We start from the raw sequence: 20,014 nt of genomic DNA, 5'->3' as shown, positions 1-20,014 counted from the left end.
AAAAACAGCTGAGGTAAATCACTGGTTGCAATGTATGTTGAACTAGAATTAAATTGCCTTTAGCGAAGTGAGTTTGTATGATGTAAGAAAACTTGATTTATACAGAAATTATTGAAGCTAGAATAATAATAATTCCCACTACAAAGAAGGAGAGAAATCTAATAAGAAATGCACATAGTTTAAAAACATAGAGACAGGACTTCGAGTCTCAATTTGCATCTACTCATGGCTTGTAAATGCATGAATTCCAGATCATAGTCTCTTACAGTTACACATTGTCATGTGTCTAACAACTCACATCTGTTCTGCAGTAAACAGGCAAAGGATGTGTTCTTGAAGTGAGTCAGTTCAAGAGGTGAAACTGAGATGAAATCTCATTAAAAGCATGTAAGACTGCAGTTTTCACACGCCCTTATTAGGTCTACCATTGTCTTTAGCTGGATCTACAACCCATGGGAAAATACTACCTTCCTAATCCACTGCAAAAAGCATATCTGCAGATCTCAATAACACACATGCTTTATATTATCTTTTCCCAATCAATGCTATGAAATGTAATTCATAGAAAGTACTATTATTTTTTAAAACTTCTTTTTAGTAGTGGAAAATTCTAGCAGATTTTAATTTTCACCTGTTATGCACCATTTCTGAGTTTTTGCACTGCTCTTCTTGAAAAATTAAGATTGTACTTTGGAGTTTAGAATGGGTAGATAAAGAGCAAACAATACAAAAAAAAAAAAGAAAATTCACAAAAGCATGCAGAGGCCCCTGAAAGTGACCTTGTTTCCAGGTGTGTATTTCTGTCATAATTTGCTTATTCATTCATATCCTAATAGAGGTTATCCCCAAGAATTTGTTAGGATAACAATCTGTTTTTTAAAGGGGCATATCATCAGAATGGTAGCTCTGGGAGCTGCAGGTCCAAACCTCATCAACAGTATGGTAGGGGTGATGGGAGTATATATTTTTTTGGATAAAGCTTAGCCAAGCTTTCTTGTTGAATTCTTTCACCCTGTTTCTCACACTTCCAGTGTATCTCTCTTTTTCCCACTTGCAAGAAAGAAAACCCTATTTATTTTGCCTGGACACAGTTGGAACAATCTGATACAGCTCACTATTCTAGTGACAGCTGAACGTTCTTCATTGCTGTTTAGTTTGACACACGGGGACAGTTTCTGGTTTTGTTTCAAGGCAAATACCTCCAGTGTCTTTTTAACTGTTTCAGTTTCCTGATGGATTCAGTCTCACCTTCAAAATGGCCAGTCTGGGTCCCAGCAGACCTGGTCAGCCCCGCATCAGTTGCCTGCAGAAGGCTGCACGAACAGGACACGTGAATGGTGACCCTTAGTACCTATTCCAGTCTGCAGCAGTCTGAGTTCAAGAGCAGCCTGGGATAGAAGGGGTCTCTTCATGGTTTCTACACTTTGATTCATTTTTGTTCCATTGATTTGTCCAGTAGCTGTGTGAGCCCTCAAAAGCCTCTGGCACCCAGCAAGTCCTGCAGTGTTCTAAAGTTGACTTACATGTCTGGTGAAAAGCACCTCTTTAATTTGTTTGGGACTTTTTACCTGCCCATTTCTCTTAGTTTCATCTAGTTCTGCTTTGTGAAGGAGGGAATAATGACTCTATGGCTCTTCTCTCTACATTGCTCATGTTTTTAAGACTCCTTGTCAAATCTCCCATCTGCTTTTTTTTTTTCCGCACTGGAGTTCCTGGCTATTTAACCATTCACTGTGTACCATTTGTCCAGCTTTCTTGCCCTTTATAAAACTGTTTGTCATGACTTAGGGATCTCTTCTGCTCAAGTAATAGGACTTCTATTTTCAGCGCTTCTCTCTCTGCACACAATGTTAGGATTCCTTTGACAATACTGATTTTTTTCTGCCATTTTAACCCAATCACTCATAGCATGAAATCCTTCTTTTTCTGGCTGACTTTCATTTTTGTTTCCTAGAGGAATTTGCCATCTCTCACCTCAGACTATGCATTTGTTTTCAGATAACTTCTATGTCAAACCAAACGATTCCAGGGGCAGATTTCTGAGACTTCACTGGGGACTTCCATCTCCTCCCTCTGCCCAAAAAACTCCACCAAGTTGTAAGATTTTTTTTCTATAACAGTTATATCCATTTTTCTTCATAATATCACATATATTTATACACCTACTAATTACATTATATATTATATTTTCTACCAATTTGTTCAATATTTCTGCAATCTTTTTTTTAAGGCTTGACCTCTTTAAATATCATGAGTTTCAGTGTAATCAGTGTGACATCAGCAGCAAAACTTTATCTTTCACAAAAATAGTCACTCTATATTGATTAGTTTTTGTTGATTTTTTTTAAAGAAAAGTGCATAATGCAGGTCAACCACACAAACCTATTAATCACAAGACTATGAATAAATTATGAGGCAAACATTGCAATTTTCTGGCAGACTGACTATGACTTTTACCAATGTATTAATGCTACATAAAACCAAACAAAGAAAGCTGTTTAAAATATTTCTGCATAAGGCTGATACTGCTTTTCTCCCTGTGATTTCTGATTGTCAGTCTAATAGTTCTGCTTCCAGTCCAGCAATTATTTTCTTACTGACTTTCCTTTGTTGGAAAAGAAAAAGTAGTTCAGCAAAGATAAATGTTCAATATTTGCAAACACTTTTTTCCTGAGCATTGGGTATCTCCATCTTCAGAAGACGTAACCCACCTCCATGCACATAATGCTAAGCAGTCCTCAGGGTGCTGGTAAAGCAGACAGAGCAATCACAAGAGTGCTTTCAAATACTCCTCTGGTGCAGGGACAGCTCATGGCTGCCTGTTCCCCATGGAGGAGGTACAGGCGTGGAGTCAGGGGGAGGTGAGGGGCTGGTTCAGTGCCTGTTCCCCAGCAGCCACAGTGTTTGTGGGTGCTCATGTCAGCACTGCAAACAGGCCTTTTTCCTAGAGCTGCTTTAATGGGGACAGACTGCTGCCCTCAGCCCAGAAGCTCCAGATATTTAGAGATGTTTGGTTCCCTGTTGGTACATATGCCAGCTTCACATTATCCGTGAATGTCAAACCCAAGTGGGTAAAGCCTCTTTGGTGCAGAGGACAGTGGCTGAAACGTAAGTATGGTGAGGCCTGGCAGATTGTCTGTATCACACGTGCCCAATCCCATGATGGCAAGTGCCATGTGCTTATGATGGTGGCAGTAACCACAGGAGAGCTGCAAACACACCCTGTGCCCCATGCCACCACCTGGAATGCCACCCTGGGCCTTGGAAAGCAAGTCTTATGGTGACATGGTACTCCAGAAGGAGCTGAATCAGACAATGGAACTCATTTCCTAGATAACCTTAGAGACACATGGGCCAAAGAACATGGCATTTAGTGGTTGTATCACATCCCCTGCCGTGCACCAGTCTCTGGAAAGGTCCAACCATGTAATGGACTGTCAAAGACTACACTGACAGCAATGGGTGATGGGACATTCAGACATTGGGGTACACACTCAGCAAAAGCCACCTTGTTAGTCAGCACCAGAGGGCCAATTGGGATGGCCCTGCCCAATCAAAACATTTTACATACTGTAGAAGCAGATAAAGGTCTTGTAGTACATATTAAAGACATGCTGGGGAAAACCTGGAGTCGTCCTGCCTCAGTCAAACGCAAATCCTACCATGGAACTGCTTTTGCTAAAAAAACCTGGATGCACTTGGTGGGTGATGTGGCAGGATGTAGAAGTCTAGTGTGCCCCAAATGGATTTGACTTTGGGTGAAAATAAACAATTAATTACACTGTGTTATAACTACCCAGTTGTAATATTATATATATGGTGGCTGTGTGTGCATTACCTCACTGAGCATCTCATAGCATCAATCTTAGCCACAAGCATTCTAGGGATCTGAGCCTGACTTCCCTCTGATTGCCATATTCACACAAATGAAGAATGGGCTTTGATAAAACAGAGCAAGTGCAGCAGTGCTGGAATGAGAACTGACTCAAATGTGCAACATGCAACAATCCAACGCCTCACACCAGGCTTCCTGCATGAAGAACTGTTATCAAAGATTAAGGCCAAAGTCAGAGTAAAAGAATTCCATAAACTGTGTGTGTGTGTGTGTGTGTGTGTGTGGACATTTTATGAACATTTGACAGAGGCATTCCATAGACTAAGAGAATGATGTTTGTATGAATACCTACCAAAACAGATGAATAGGGAAGGTGATGGGATAGTGGGCAGTGTGAAACTTGGCATGATATAATGGTATGGAAAAAGGGGTGGATATTGTCCTGGTTTCAGTTAAGGCAGACTTAATTTCTTCTCAGTAGCTATTACAGTGCTGTGTTTTGGATTAGTAATGAAAATGGTGTTGATAACACACTGATGTTTTTGTTTTTTCTAAGTTGTTTATCCCTAGTCAAGGACTTTTTTTCCCTTCTGTCTTGCTCTGCCAGTGAGGAGGTAAGCAAAAGAAACTTGGAGGGATCCAAGCTGACCAGATGGATATTCCACACCATAGAATGTCATGTGCAGCATATAAACTGGGGGAGTTACCTGGAAGGACAGCTGACCTGTGTTTGGGAAGGGGGGTCTGGCATTGGTCAGCAGATGGTGAGCAATTACATGGTACATCACTTTGGATTTTCCCATTATTATTATTATTATTATTATTATTATTATTATTATTATTATTATTATTGTATTTTAATTTATTTTCAATTATTAAAATGTTCTTATCTCAAGAGAAAAGTTTTATTTGCATTCTCCCCATTCCTTTGGGTGTTAAGGGAGAGGCTGTGTGATGTTTCATCTCCAGCTGGACTTAAAACCAAGATGCAGCTTCAGCTCTGGCACAGTGGGGGAACCTGACAAGAAGAATGATGATCCTGGCAAGCAAAAGGGTGCAAGAGAGCCAGCATGGATGGTATGTAGGGTTTGCATTGCCTGTTTTGGAATAAACCCAACACATGAAGTAGTCTCTGTAACAACACTCAACCATTGTGCTTTTCTGCTTGCCTGTCTCCAGATTAGCATTTTTTGGGCACTAGCTCTGAAGACACAACAGGGCACAAAACACGCTCTATTTCAGACACTGTCATTTTCTCACAAGGAGCAGGAGACTGTTCCTCGGCAAGAACATCTCTTATAGTGTTCTGTCAGGTCACCTCCACACTCCTCTTATGTTTTCAGTTCTTCCTCCAGGTGTGTTAAGCATCGCCTCAAGCCACGGATTTACTACTATAATGTACCGATCAGAAAGAGACAATGCTATTGATTCAAGTCAAGGGAGTGAGCCAGTTTTGCAGTTTTATGCAACTCATTGGAGCTCTGTAGTTATTTAGTTGCATTGAATAATTCAGTCGGTAGGCTGTCTGAAGTGCAGCAGGCTCTTTGTTTCCTGTGAAAGGAAGGGTGACGCATGCTTGTAGGGCTTCAGACATCTCTCCAGCAATCAGCACAGACCTTTTCAGAGACACACACATTTAGAGACACCTCCCAGAACCCATCCAGGACCTCTGCCAAATCTTCTCGTTTTCACACTACAAGGCAAAATCCTGTTCACAGTTTTGTCGGTATTACTCTACTGCTGTCAGCAGAGTCATTCCAGAGTCACACAGCTGCAAATGGTTGGATGCAATCTTTAGTGTTTCTCTGATCCAGCACACACCATCCTAAACTTTGTGCCCTGCTTGATCAGTGTTTCTCCCCTGCCTGCTGACCTAGCACACAAACTGATGCACAGATGCCAAACCACAAATATCAGTCCCTGGGCAAACACCAACACGTGTGACTCAGGTGCTAATCCTCCCTGAGCCCTCACTCCAGACCTCACCAGAGACTTCCCTGCTAACCTGCACCCCAGACAAATGCCCCAGTCACCTCCACTCAGGCTGATTCTCCTGCACACCCTCACACACCCCTACCACCACTCCATAGCAAGAAGAATGACCCTTCTTGGGGAGCTTTCTTCCTCACAACCATCTTCCCCATTTCCTTGCAGCTTCCCTTTCCCTTAGAAATTAGACATCACCATAAGGAATAAAAACTGTTTAAAAACCTGTAGAGCATACCTGGTTTCCTCAGAGACTTGCTACTAAAAAGCAAAGGGATAGCAACACAGAATTACATGGGCATCCACCTCCTGGCACTCCTCTGTTAGCGTTTGACATGGACCCAGCCAGAGGGAGGTTGCTGCGTCTGCACAAACTGCTGCAGTGGAACCTTGGATTTTCTGTCAGACTGCTGGATGAAATCACAGCTTCCTTGCTGGTATGCTCTGGCTCCTTTTCAGCTTCACACAAGCAGCCTGTCCTGCAGAGGCTTGGAATTCAAAAGTCGCTTTGGTTTGTTTTCCTTTGAGTTGGTTCTGCTGCTGTGTCTGCAGTGCTGCTGGAGAAAAAAAAAAGCATATAGGAAAGGAAGGGGAAAAAAAGGATTCCTGCAGGCTTTTACTGTCAGTGGTGCAGGAGGATGAGTAAACAGTGCAGACAGCTAAAAAGACTGTGCTAAGTGGTGCAAGAGTCTAAAAGCTTTCCAATGTGCCATCCCATTGTGTTTGCTTGAGTATTGTATATAGGTGTATAAAGAGGGAACAATGTGGCCTTAAGGCCACGTTCATGAACTGAGATGGCTGAGTGAAAAACTCAAAACTCTGTCCTGTTCTGCCAGAAAGACTCTCAATAAGCAATCTGAGCTGATCTGCAAAAATTGTTTCTGGTCTCCAACTGATGTCATATTTCCAAGCACAACAATAACAAAAAATGAAAAAAAAAAAAAAAAAAAAAGGAGCCCTTGAGTATTGTATATAGGTGTATAAAGAGGGAACAATGTGGCCTTAAGGCCACGTTCATGAACTGAGATGGCTGAGTGAAAAACTCAAAACTCTGTCCTGTTCTGCCAGAAAGACTCTCAATAAGCAATCTGAGCTGATCTGCAAAAATTGTTTCTGGTCTCCAACTGATGTCATATTTCCAAGCACAACAATAACAAAAAATGAAAAAAAAAAAAAAAGAAAAGGATGCTCAAACCACGCAATTCAAAGTCTACATACACCTTTCAGAGTGTACAGTTTTAGATGTCTCCTTTTGAATTTCCAACTGCAAGGACAGCAAGGCCAGGATCCCCTTAGTCTAGGAGACTAGTGTGACTAGTGATTCTAGTCATACTAAAGAAATTATATTTGTTCTAAAATACCAAATAACTTGGTCTAAATGTGTATGATCCCAACTGCATAGGCATCAACTCTTTTAGAACTAATACTGGTGAGCAAATTTCAGCAAAACATTAAGAGATCCAGAGCCACAAACCCTTTAAGACAGTGATCTGCCTTAGCACTGTGAGTGTGCTAAGGTTTCAAAAACACTAAAATCACTAAATCTTGATGCACCTCCCTGAAACTGTCAGTGTAATATTTGTAGGTTTTATGAAGAATTTATGGTTGAGACTGCTTCTTTGAGCTTTCCTGACACATATGACCATGCTGATCTACCTATTAGTCTTAATTCACCTTTATGGCTTCTCCTGTACAATATGGACTTGGGATTTGCCTCAAGTATTTGCTAGGCATATTCATTTTTTACTTTCTGCATATTCACAGCTACATCTCAGGGCACAGTTTCACTAAGCCCAGGTGCTGGAACAGGAGTGCTCATGCTTGTCTGATCTTGCAGCCAGCTGGATCAGCCCACTGACCCAGCTGAAAAACAATCTGCTAGTTTTCTAGGGCAAGTTTTCCACTGGATCAGCTTGTTGATCTCTTTGATGGCACAGTCACGAGTACTTTGCCAATACAAGGCAGGAGGGGGACTTGCACCTGCAAGAAGAAGGATGGTGCCATCCCTTTTGATTTCAGTGTGCATGAACACCTCTTAACCCTCGCCATGAAGGCAAAGTTCACCACACACTCGAACAGTACAGATCCTGGCTAGGTGCAGCTCTGTCATGCTTGAGTCTGTATTTATAGTTACCAGACATACACCACCTTAACTGCAGAGGATTTACTACAAAATTATAGTTGTCTGAGGGGTAACTCGGGCAATCTCTGTACAAGGAGCAGCTGGTATGAAGGAAGAAGACACGGATCACTGCCAGTGCAATGTTGTTGAAAACATGTAATCACTATTTAATTTGACTTCTCAGCTTTTCTAGGCTTTTGGAAATTTTCCAGATGTAAAAGTCCTTTCTTTTCTTATACCAAGAGGAAACTTCTTCTGAATTTCAAGAAGACGTAATGCAGCACAGGATGCTACGAAATACTATAGCAATTTTCTGTCTGACACAGAGACCTAAAGCAATTCTTGAATTGGTGCTGCAGTACCTTTAGGTGACCAGGAAATCTGTTTGCACATCTGTCTGGACGTTTCTAAATATTTTGATGGCATTTAGAATTTTCCTTGGAAATCAGATATATGCAGTAGATAAATGGATCTTGATCTTTGTCTTAATTAACTTCTCCCTACAATAAATTAGACATGCAGCTGAACTAAAAACTCTTATATGGTAAGTGGGAAGAGATAGTAACCCCAAGAGGGCAACTCAGTCCATCCAGCAGATATGCACACGTGGGGTGAACCGAACCCTGAAAATGCTCCTCTTCCCTCCTCACCACTGAAGGTAAAACAAGACAAGATCTTAAACTGAAGAAGGAAAAGAACTCCTCTGGACTCACTAGGAGACGGATCTGAACCAAAGAAAACTCAGATTCATGAGGATGAAGTGGGCCGTGAGGGTAATCTAGAGCTGTGTGTGCCAGGTGCTGTCCAAGCAAGGCTCAGGTTTATCAGAAACTCGTGCAAGCCTGTTTTATTCTAACTTCTTGATCTATCATTAGCCTGTGGACCTCAGGCTGCTGGGAGGCACCAGGGCCAATGCAGCTGTGTGGGGGTGGGGAGAGGGGTCTCTTTTCTGGGGTGGGTGGCTGCTGTGGGCAGAGGAGGCACTCTCTGAGCAGGAGTGCAGAGGTCCAAAGCCAGGGTAGAGTTGAAATCCTGCTCACCCTGAGCATGTGCCCACCACACTGGAAGACAAGCAGAAGCACGTGATGAAGGTCCATAAGTCTGCAGCACTTGAAAGTCTGGAAATGCTCTTCCGGCTGAGAGTGAGAGCGTCAGGCTTGCAAGTCTTTTTGCATCTTGTACAAAGTCAATTTGTCACTTGCTGGCTCCAGGCCAGGTAGGACATAAATCTTACCGTGAGTACAATTTTGAACAGACATTTCTGCTCAGCCAAGAGGGCAAGTGTGAGTATTTGGAAGCAGAGAAGCCTCAGTGCTGCATGCACTCAGTGCTGAAGCAGTACCATTTCCAGGGCCCGCGTGTGTCACCACTGACGGCAGTGGAGCCCGAGTGATGGAAATGGCTTCCTCCAGGCACAGCAGGTCTGTTGCTATGCTATTTCTGAGCCCTCTGCTTACTTCTGTTACTGGAAAGGGCTTACGTTTGTTTCTAAATCTGTGTCTATTGATTAGCACTTGGCAACTGGCTGCACAGCTTAATACAATGATCATAGCTCCTGCTTCTTTTGTTATTCCTGATGCACAGAAAACTGTTCTTTCTTTTTTTAGTTGCAGGGTGTTCTTGTCAGCTCAGCTTAGCACAGTGCATACTTCACAATCCAGGGTATTTGGGATTTTCTTTTGAAGAATTTTATACTGGTAATTAAGAGAAAACAAAGTACATAATATTCATTTTGAATGAAGTTGTGACTAAATATCAAAACATTATTGAGGCGTAAAATACCACATAACTCATCAGTTTTTACTGCACTAGGTATTTGGTTGGCTCTCTCTATTACAGAAAACGCTTGGTTTTCCCACAAGTATATTAATTACATTCACAAACGGTACTGTTTCTGCATGTATGTTTTGGCTGAAAAATAAAAGTAATCAGTGGAGTCTGTTAAGATTTGTCTTTAAAAGATACTCATTGCAAGTACCACATTATAAAATTACCATTACCTGATCAGCTCTGTACTGGTTTCTTGACTGGAACATTACACTATTTGTGACTATATCTCTAAATAACTTTTACTTAGCTTATGCATTCCAGCTCCTTTCCTGGGGAAAACCTGGTATCAGAGGTCAGTTATTGGTTACAGTAATTTGTTCAAGCATTTTCTTCAGCAATTTCTACTAACTGTCATCCTGATAAGAGGGTTAATAAAAGTCACAAGTAATATTACATGTGGTTACACAAGTGGTCAAAAGCAATTCTCACCAATGTTTGCTGTAGATGTTCCGTCAGATGCTCAGCAAGACAGCAACAATAGCTCCAGTGTAGTTCAGTGGAAAAAGATTATTTGGACCATAATTGTATGCAGTGTGTCCCCTCATGTGATATTCATGCCCCAGCCCTACCCACAACAGCTCTCTAACATCTGCTTTACTGCAGATCAGGTTAGATTATGGTTCTTCAGGACTTATTGGGGAAGAACATCAGACTAAGTTCCTGTTGAGGTTTCTTGGGGACCTCATCTATCAGCATTTCCAGGAGTGCTGCTATACCATTTACCTCTGCTTCCAAACACTGCAGCAATGCCCACTGCAGGTCTCCCAGCCACCAGCCACTGTCTGGGTGACACTGCCTAGAATAAACTAGAAGCTTCTGCATGGCCACCACTGCGGTCCTTTCCAAATTGGCAGAGCTGAGGTGCAGTGGTGCTAAATTCCTGATGAAGACTCAGGTAGACTCGTTTCCCGATCCAGCAGTTCTACAGTTGTTAGTCTTCTTTGAGATCCAAGAGCATCAATTTTTGGTCAGAGTCTGTATGTAAAAGAGGTCACAAAGAATTGTTTCAGGTGCAGCATGGAGCCATCGCAGCAGGCTGCTCCTAGAAGGTGTCTGATGACAACATCATGAATTTTAGGAGTGGTCTTTGAGGCTTTGGTTCTTCCTACACAGTCCTATCATGTCCTGAAATCAACTCAGACATCTCTCAGCTGTTCATGACCAGTAGGAAATGAAAGCTGATCATCACCTTCATCTGCCTGCTAAAAAAATAACTTTAAACTGGTGTTGGCAGTAGAGGACTAAGTGGAGTAGCCCAGCAGACTATATATGCCATCCTCTCCCACTGTACAGCAGGGTCCCTGTTTGAAAACTTAGAAAAAGTTACTGCTTCAGGGGCCTGGGACTGGTGTCCAAGTCACCATGACTGTAGACAGAACTCTTATGGACACCATGGAGACAAAAGGAGGACCCTTGCTTCTGGAATGATGTCTCTACAGTGCACCAGTGAGATCAGTTTTTTTTACACTGGTGATGCCTTACCAGGTCAGCTCTTGAATACATATTTTTCACAAGGTGATGCTGGAGACCAGAGGCTCTCCCCTGTGGCATGCACTCTACATACCAGCTGCTTTAACACATCCTACTTGCACTGAACATGCTCAGGAAATCCTGTTCTAATACTTTGGTTGTCATCAGAAGTGTCACCTCATGTCTCCGTCTCTCTGGGTGCCTCCCAGTGAACCCCGGCCAGCCCCGGGTCGGCAAACAGTGGGGGGGCAGCCCCGAAGTGACCGACAGCGGGGGGGACACTCTCTGGTGCCCCGAGGGTACTGAGGGCAGCTAGGCTGGTCGCCTTTGCAGCAGAAGAGACAAAGGAGACATCGGTGGAGGGTAAAAGGCCGACTCTCAGCAGGGGGCCAGTCCAAGGTTTATTCGGAGCTCCCCAGAGAGCCCCACTCCTCAGGGGTGCCCCGTGCTCAGAGCAAGACAAAGGAATTTCAAGGTTACATTTAAAGAGGGGGGGGGGAAACAGAGGGTAGGTACATTTGCTGACCAATAAAGACCCGCCAGGGATGCAGCCTTAGGGATGGACATTTGGGATAGCGTATAGCATCATCTTTGGGGGGCTGACCCCTGGCTTCGGGCTAATCACTCGACAGCTTTGACCGAAAGATCTAGATAGAAGGGATGGATGCTGGGTGACTGACAGAGAGCCAGGGCGGGGATTTGGGGGGTGATCTCAACACAGGAGAATGGTTACACAGGTAGAGGAAGGGGGTACAAAAAGGGGTACATCATCTGGGGAGAATCAAAACTATTACAAAGTATAAAAGCACGCTGCAACAACCTCAGTAGCACTAATGCTGTCCCAGCCAGCCATAGCAATGCTAGGCCCTTTAAGAAAGCTAGATGTCTGTTCCTGTTAACACAAAATCTCTGAGATGAATGAGAAAGATTACAAAAATTAGAAGATAACACTAATGTAGACAGCTGATACTTTTTAGCAGCAACATACAACAATTTTTAGTCATCCTTCAAAGGATTTTAATCTTTATCTTGGCAAGATGGTAAACAAAACCACAATCACAGGATATACAAATGACTCATCCCAGAGGGTTCTGCTTCTTCAGCTTCAGTGTAATGTTCCACCTAAAACACAAAAATGCAGAATGTAAGTCAAGAAAGGCTGGGAATGGTACCTTTGGCACTGTGCTCCAGTGCTCTCACCACAGCCTCCCTCCCAACCCTGTGTACAGTGTAACAGCTCCTACATTCTGCTTGCACAGCTGTAAGAGAAACAGGGTGCAACTCAGTCACAGATGGAGGCTGTCATTGCAATAAAGTGGCCAGAATCAAATTGTGTTGATGATCGTGCCTACATTCAGGGAGATAGCCATTTTAAAAGAAGGTGCTAAGAAAGTTCCCTTCTTTAACTTCTTTGTGACCTAAAATAATAACAAACAGCAACACGTATCCTTAATCTGAATATTTAAATACTTTCCAACAAAAGAGAGACATTTTTCTCTCATTTCAGACTGATTTTGTTGTTGCTTTTTATTACTTAAAGAGAAGAAAGGATGGTCTTGTGATTATAATCAAAGGCTACAAGTCAGGAGATCAACATTAAACTTTTCAAAATTTTTCTCAGTAGTTTTGGTCTCTGTTTGCCCTAGGAAAGATTGAGTAACGTGCTTTCTTAGCTTACAGGATTGTAAGAATTTTAAGAATAAAACCCAAAAATGCTGGATTTAAAGTCTGGTACTTAGATCAAATCTTGATTAACTAGGGCTGGTTACATTTCCAGCAGAAAACCTGACTAAATGAATGCTCTGCCTGGTCTAAATCAGTGTGGCTGCTTGTCTTAAAAGCAAGCCTGGAGTAAGCATTCAGTTCTGTAGTGATTGACCTGTGGCTCACCTACAAGATGCTATTTTCAGGTCATGGCAGCATAAACACAAAAAAACCATTTGCCAAATACATTACAGACTGGGATTTTCTGCAGCAATGTTACACAGAAGCATCGTGTAATGTTACTTATGCAATATTGTCAATCTGTTACATTTACAGTGCATTACTGCCTGAAGTTTGGCCTTGGTTCAGGGTCCCATTGGGTCAGGTGGGGTACAAATAAATGATCTTCTTTCTTAAAGCAGGTTTTGGAGCCAGAGAAGATCTTGCTGCACTCATTGCAGAATTATGTGCTTCATCTGACAGCGTGGGAATTGTAGAATCACAGAACAGCTTGGATTGGAATGGACCTTAAAGATCATCTTGTTCCCCCCCGCGACCATGGGCTTTCACCTTACGAGGAGAGGTTTACTGGGAGAGAAACAAATACAGCAAGATAAAGCAGAAAAGGCTGCTGCTTATAAACAGCATTGCTGGTCAGAAAGTAGACAGCCCTAAGAATGAATTCTGGCTGCCTCAAGCTGTTGGAAACTTCTGAGAGGGCAGGCCGTGGCAGGAAATAAAAAAGCACATTGAATAAATCACTTGATGCTCTGATTAAGAGGCATGGGACTGTGTATCATGTGATAGTTAAAGCCATAAGCTCCAGCCTTTAAGATATTATTTGGTACACGAGCAGTCTGAATGGGCAGATGGCATTCATGAGCAGGATTACTATTTCTAGCAAAACAGGTCAAACCAAGTCACTTAGAAATGGAATTAAAATGCAGATTGTTATCTCTCAATATCTTCACAAAGGTGTGTGACTTTTAAAAGAGAACTAATGAATTGGGCTCATTGTAATTGCATCATTTTCACAACAAAAACATTTTGAGAAAAGTTTTGCCTTTGTTTCCTTTCTGTCAGCTAACTACACACTCATTTTCCAGCATGAAATTTGCCTCCAAATAGGAATGGATCAGCTGACTAGTACTGACCAAAAGTATTCATTTTCCTACACTACAGAATAAGGCCACAGGCTGAGTGACATCATGTCGTGAATGGGAGCAAATGCTGCACACAAAGTGTGCCTCATTGACAATAATGTCTATCCTTATAAATAGTAGCCAGACTCACTTCTCCATGGCCTTTCTCTTAGCAGGCACCTTCAAGGGCTGCTGACTGCTCTGGGCCAGGGCTTAAAGCAGGTTCCATAGGCAGCTCAGAGATGAAACTCTGCCTCACAAGGGCACAGAATCACAAAGATCAACTACATGGCAGAAGTGCCCACATTACTTCCTATGGCAACCTCTGATTGCTGGCTAGACTGAAGCAGAGGGTAGGAGGAGCTGCTTTTGCAAACAAAGGTTCCAGAAGCCTTTCAAAACTCCTGTCTCCCACAGTGAGGGAGGAGAAGTGACAGCGATTCCTGGGTAACTGCAAGGGCCAGGCAGCTGCTTGCAGGGTAGGATGGAAAGCTGGAGCAAGGTCCCTGCAAAGGACCTGCAGAAGATCCTTTTTAAAGGGCCTGTGGGAAGGAGGCATCCCTCTGCCTTTTCTGCATGAGCATCAGCTCTCTGGGACCATTTCTCACAGACGCATTCCCAGCATTCTTCTTTGCCAAAAGACTTCCCCAAATCCCAACACATTAACAGAGTATTAGCAGGAAAACATTATCTATGTTGACTTAATGGACATGGAGCTCATGGGAATTTCAAGTGCTCTGCTTTATCTTCCTGAGCCTGAGTGGTGAGACCCTGCTCAGCTCCCTACAATGTGGCCAGATGCCTCTTCAGCCCTGGGACAACCTCCAAATCTCCTTGGCACTGGCTGATGTCAGGCTCCCAAGCAAGCCTGGGAAGCCTCACTGGAGACCATGCCTTGCCCAGAAGCTGCAGACAGTGAGCAGCAGCCCATGCCAGCACGTGGTGCTGGCTGGAGACAGGCAGCGGTGGCCCTGCCGCTCGCAGGAGCAGGGAAGGCGCTGCCAGCCCGTGTCTGCCACTGCTGCCCTGGCAAGCTGGGCCGGCTGGGGCTGCTGGAGGAGGCAGGCAGCTCCCTGACCTCAGGCAGGGGAGGAGGCAGCAGGCAACAACCTCACAAGCCTGAGCAGAAAGAGGCCACCAGCCTGGGACAGCTCTGCTCGCTTGTGGGAAACAGGGTGTCTCTTCCCTGCCCCGCCTGTGCCGCTTTGGCATCACCAGTCCTGGGAGTGTGAGGAAATTATACCTGAGGCTTCCACCAAGCCTGTAAAGGCATGGATGAGAAAATACACAGTGCCTTGCCTCCATTGGCTGTGGGAGCTGCAGGGTGAAAAAGCCATGGAGCTGCAGAGGAGCGAGAGGGTAAAAGAGAGAGGTGAAGACTTCAGGAAGTTTGTCACAGAATTAATTACTCCTTGAAGATGATGCTCACCATCAGGCAGCTCCCATATGAGATGTGACTTCAGCTGGGCCTTCAGAGGGAGTAGGGACCAAAATCACCTTGTTACATCCCCAGGACAGAGGTCAGGGCTCTCCTCATACAGTGATTGGGCCAGCTAAGCAACACCAAAAGGGCTCAGATTGCATTGGGACGTTTGTGTGGTGGGCACTGAACAAATTCACAGTAAGGCAGTCTTTGCTGCAAGGGACTTGCACCGTAGGTTGCTCCACTAGTAAAAAAGTAGGACAAGAGAGGAGAAAACAGACCATCACAATTTTGTCTGAGGGAGGAGAGGAAACCAAAGCTGAAGGAGTTAAACCATGGACAAAGAGAAAACAGGCAGTGAAACTGGCTGGAAGCGAAGGAACTGGGAAAAAGGGATGACAAGAGGTTGGGCTTGATAGCCAATCTGCAGAGGAGGCAATCAGGGACACAGTACAGTCCAGGAGTGATGCCAGCTTTGCCTCCCTGCTTTTGCTTTAAATGCACTCCCTGCATCAGCCAGCTCTGCCTGTGGGGTCAGAGAGACGGGCTGGTATGTGCAGAGCAGATGTTGAGCTGTGCCATCCTGAAGAGAAAGATTGTGTTAGATCAAGACCATACCAATGTCTGTGCCAAAAAGTGCAAAAGCAAGCTACTATTTTGGCTGACTGCTTGATACATAAAAGGTGAAATCTTGGTCACAAAGTAGGGGTATAACAAATTTTGCAGTGACACTTTTATTCCAAGCCTCAGACTCAGCTACAACTAACCAAAATATGCTTTGTGTTTCTTCTGCCCATGCCCACGTATGAATTTGATATGTGTGATCAGAACACTTGTGAGAAATGCCAAAATGAGGACTTTGGAAAGTAAAACTGTATATTTAACCACAAGACAAACCCCACATAAGCAGGGCCTTTAATGCGCCTCATTCAGGTACAGGGGCCGCAGAGATGGGGCAGAGGGGCTGCAGCAGTGTGTGTCTCCCAGGTACCTGCTCCTTCCCCTCTGGGTTCAGTCTTTGAGCCGTCTGGCAATTCTTGGCAGCTGTGGTGGTGTCTGTGCATTGGCCAATGGCTGCCCTTTGTAAAGTCTCACCTAAGGACAATTATCAATTCTATGTTTCTTGTGTTTTCTTATTTCCTCTTTGTTTTTTTTTTTTAATTTTATTTTAATAGATTGGAAAGCAAGGTATGGAAAGCAAGAACTAGCAAAGGGAAATCAGTGACATTCCTTTCTGGGTCATGGAAACCAGAAAGGTTGCCAGTTTGTTGGCAAATATGCAAAGAACTGAACCTAAGCACATTCATTTGATGTTGCAAACAGGATTTAAATGCTGCATTAGACTTGTGACTTCTCTTTTGACTTCTACTATCCATAATTCATTATTTGTTGCATGTGACTCATTCATTAAATCATATACATTATTTCTGCTATGCAGTGAGTTTATCTAAAACTGGTCTGTTAAAAAAAGTCTCCCAGAAATATCAGCAAAATAAAAAACACCTTTTGCAAATGTTGGTAGAAAAAAAAAATAAACAAAAGTAGGGTAAGTGGAGCAATCATGGTTCTTGTATAGATAAAACATCTGAAAATATTTTCTTTTTCACTCACATCCTGTCAAGCTATGCCAATTCAGCCAGAGAGAGACTAGGCACAAGGGATGCCAAGGTTATGTCTGATACAGATAAACTTCTCTTTTATCTCTTTATGGTCTCAGTTTCTGAGCTGTAATTTGAAGCGGAGATCAAGTCAATGTAACAAAGACACAAAACATTAGTCAGACTTCAGTAGGCACAGGTCCTGAGATTCAGTTTCCAAACTTTCCAGTTTGTTGCTAGCATCAGATGTCATAAGCTGTACCTCTATTCTTTTAAAAGGGTTCAGTGGTCTCAAGGGAACATAAGAATACCAGTGACAAATTACAGTATGCAGGTAGTTAGGTTTTCTTGCTCTTTTTTGCCTCCTTCCTCCATTTATGAGATTTTCTTGTAAATTCAAGCTTGTCTCTTCACAAGCACCTTTATTTGACAGTGTGCAGCAGAGAAGCAGCATTTGACAGTTTGGCAGCGAAGCAGCATTTGACAGCCTTTCAGAAACAGAGGGAGAGAGGGAAGGGGGGTGGGAAGAGAGAGAGGGAGAGAGAGAGAGGGAAAGAAAGTAGTTTGGGCTTTGCAGACCGTCTATTCACCACACAGGCGCACCTTCACACAGACTGAGTGTCATCACCACACCTTAATGCTGGAGTGATCCAGGGAGGCCTTACCTTAGTGTAAGTATGCAGCAGGCACTGTTCAGCAAGATGGCCAACATGCAAATGAAAGATAAATAAATGACAAACTGCTACAGCTTCAGCTTGCAGAGTGTCAGGTAGCTCCTGGAAAGTGTTTAGAACTTTCCACTTCAGGTAGTTTCCGTGGAGGCTGAGAGATTTCAACATGGGCAGAGCAGGTCTGTCACTTTGTAGAGACCAAGGGGAGTGAGGAGCTGCAGAGCCCCTGGGCTGTGGGAGCTTTATCCATGTGACAGCTACACACTTGGTAGACGTGGCTGTGGCAGCAACTCCTGCAGCCCATTGTTTTACTGTGGCAGATTAATGGAGATCCCTGGCACTCTAGAAGCATTCCTGAAAAAATCCAAGATCATTTCTGTCATGCTTAAGGATTGAATTCCCATTTTTAAGTTTAGCTGTCCTGAGGAAAACCCTCCTCTCCTCCATCTCCACAGTGCAAGCAGTGTGTGAGCCTGGAGACCACTTATGGTATAGATAACAGTATCATGGCAGTAGAGTCAAGTTTGTTGACATCAGCTGTGACACACAAAAGGAGAAATCTCTATTTGTTACCCCTGCTTTTAATATCTGTACTACTTTATACCAGATGGACAGGTTTCATTGAGAAGAGAGACATTTATTAAAGCTGGTGTATTTATCTTAGTAAATATTTACATCTTTGTGCTTCCATAGCAGCTGGGTACATGACAGACTAAGTAAATTCAGTTTAAAAGCCCAAACAGAGCACAAGAGGCAGCAAAAATAATTCTCCAGGCCTCAGCAGAACCCCCCTCACCCTTAGTCACTCTGATACCCAGTAACTTTCTAACTTCATTACACAAACATATTACACAGAGGTTGGTGCTTTTATGTTGCTTCTCTTCAAAAGGTTTATATGAGTGTCTCTCAGGTTAGGGCTTACCCACGTCCTGCCTGCAGATCCCCAGGGATGTGCAAAGCCTCCAGTGCCCGGGCTTGCCATTTTCTTGTGTAGGAGCCACCGTGGGATCTGGACTCCTATACAAGAGCACTGGCTGTGAGGTCAGTCTGTGACCAGGACACTCCTGTCCCCTGCACTGCTGCAGGCTGTGACACTGACTGTGTGCTGCACTTCGTGTTGAGAAGCTTGGCAACTTACTAAATGGAGCTGCAGGGAAAGGCGAAAGCAGTCACTAAGTATAAGGAGTGCTGAAAGAGAGAGAGAGATTTAACAGTGCCCAGTGGAGAAGCCTTACTAAACTAATACAAACCTAATAAACAGAAGAGCTGCTAGATATCCAAAGGAGTTAAGCAATGAAAAGTGGCAAAAAGCCAAGAAGCAATACTGAGCCTCTTATTGCAAAGAGAAAGTACTCAGCAAACACACAGTTTGTAATACAAAACGAAGGGACAGATCATATTTTAATAAGATTTGCATTGTATTAATAATCTTCTGCGCATTTTTTCTGACTGAAGATATTTATGTACATCCAGTGCATGAAGGATGATCACAGAAGTGGTGTTGTCTTAAATATATCCTTTGAAGCTGGGTGTTTCTCCCTTGGAAATAAAAAACAGCCTCTAAAAGTATTTAAAAATGCAAAGGGAAACTGCTTTCCATAAATCTGAACTCCAGGGCTATAGTATGAGGAGATTATGCAGATATTCTCAGGAAAAAGGGAAGGTGCCACAGGAGAGAAATGTGCATCTCTAGCTCCTGAGCTCCAGGATACTGGGCCCCAGTCACTGCTCACCATGGTTACAGACAGATGTGAAAGCTCCCTTTGAACAGCCCAGCAGCTGCTGTTGTCAGTGAGGCTCCCAGAGAGGCAGTGAAAGGTGGGAGAGAGTGGCAGCCTTTCCCCAGCCTGCAGAGGAGGATGCCCATGGTGTTTCAGAAGCCTCTCAAAACCATGTCCTGATGATGAGCAGAGACTGCTGCAATGCACAGGCTGAGGCAGGGCTAGCACAAAAGTGGCACAGGGAGTGGGATTGTCCCTGAGAAGCTGATCTCATGCAAAGGCAGGGAACAAAGGAGGCATTAATATGCAGCCACTGGCACTTTAGGCAGCATCCATAAGCAAAGAAGCCATTTTCTTCAGAAGCTGAAGGGGCTGAAACGGAGGGGAAGACTGAGCACCATGGGGCCACATCCCAATGCAAGCAGTTCACTTTTTTACCTGTACTCTGCTTCGTTTAGTGTTTGCATAACAAAAGTGTCCAATCTGCACAGCAACATGCAGAAACCTGGATG

Source organism: Pyrgilauda ruficollis, unplaced genomic scaffold (genome assembly GCF_017590135.1).
Source record: "Pyrgilauda ruficollis isolate IOZ18807 unplaced genomic scaffold, ASM1759013v1 scaffold70, whole genome shotgun sequence".
NCBI lineage: Eukaryota > Metazoa > Chordata > Aves > Passeriformes > Passeridae > Pyrgilauda > Pyrgilauda ruficollis.
Note: the sequence above shows the minus strand (reverse complement) of the source record.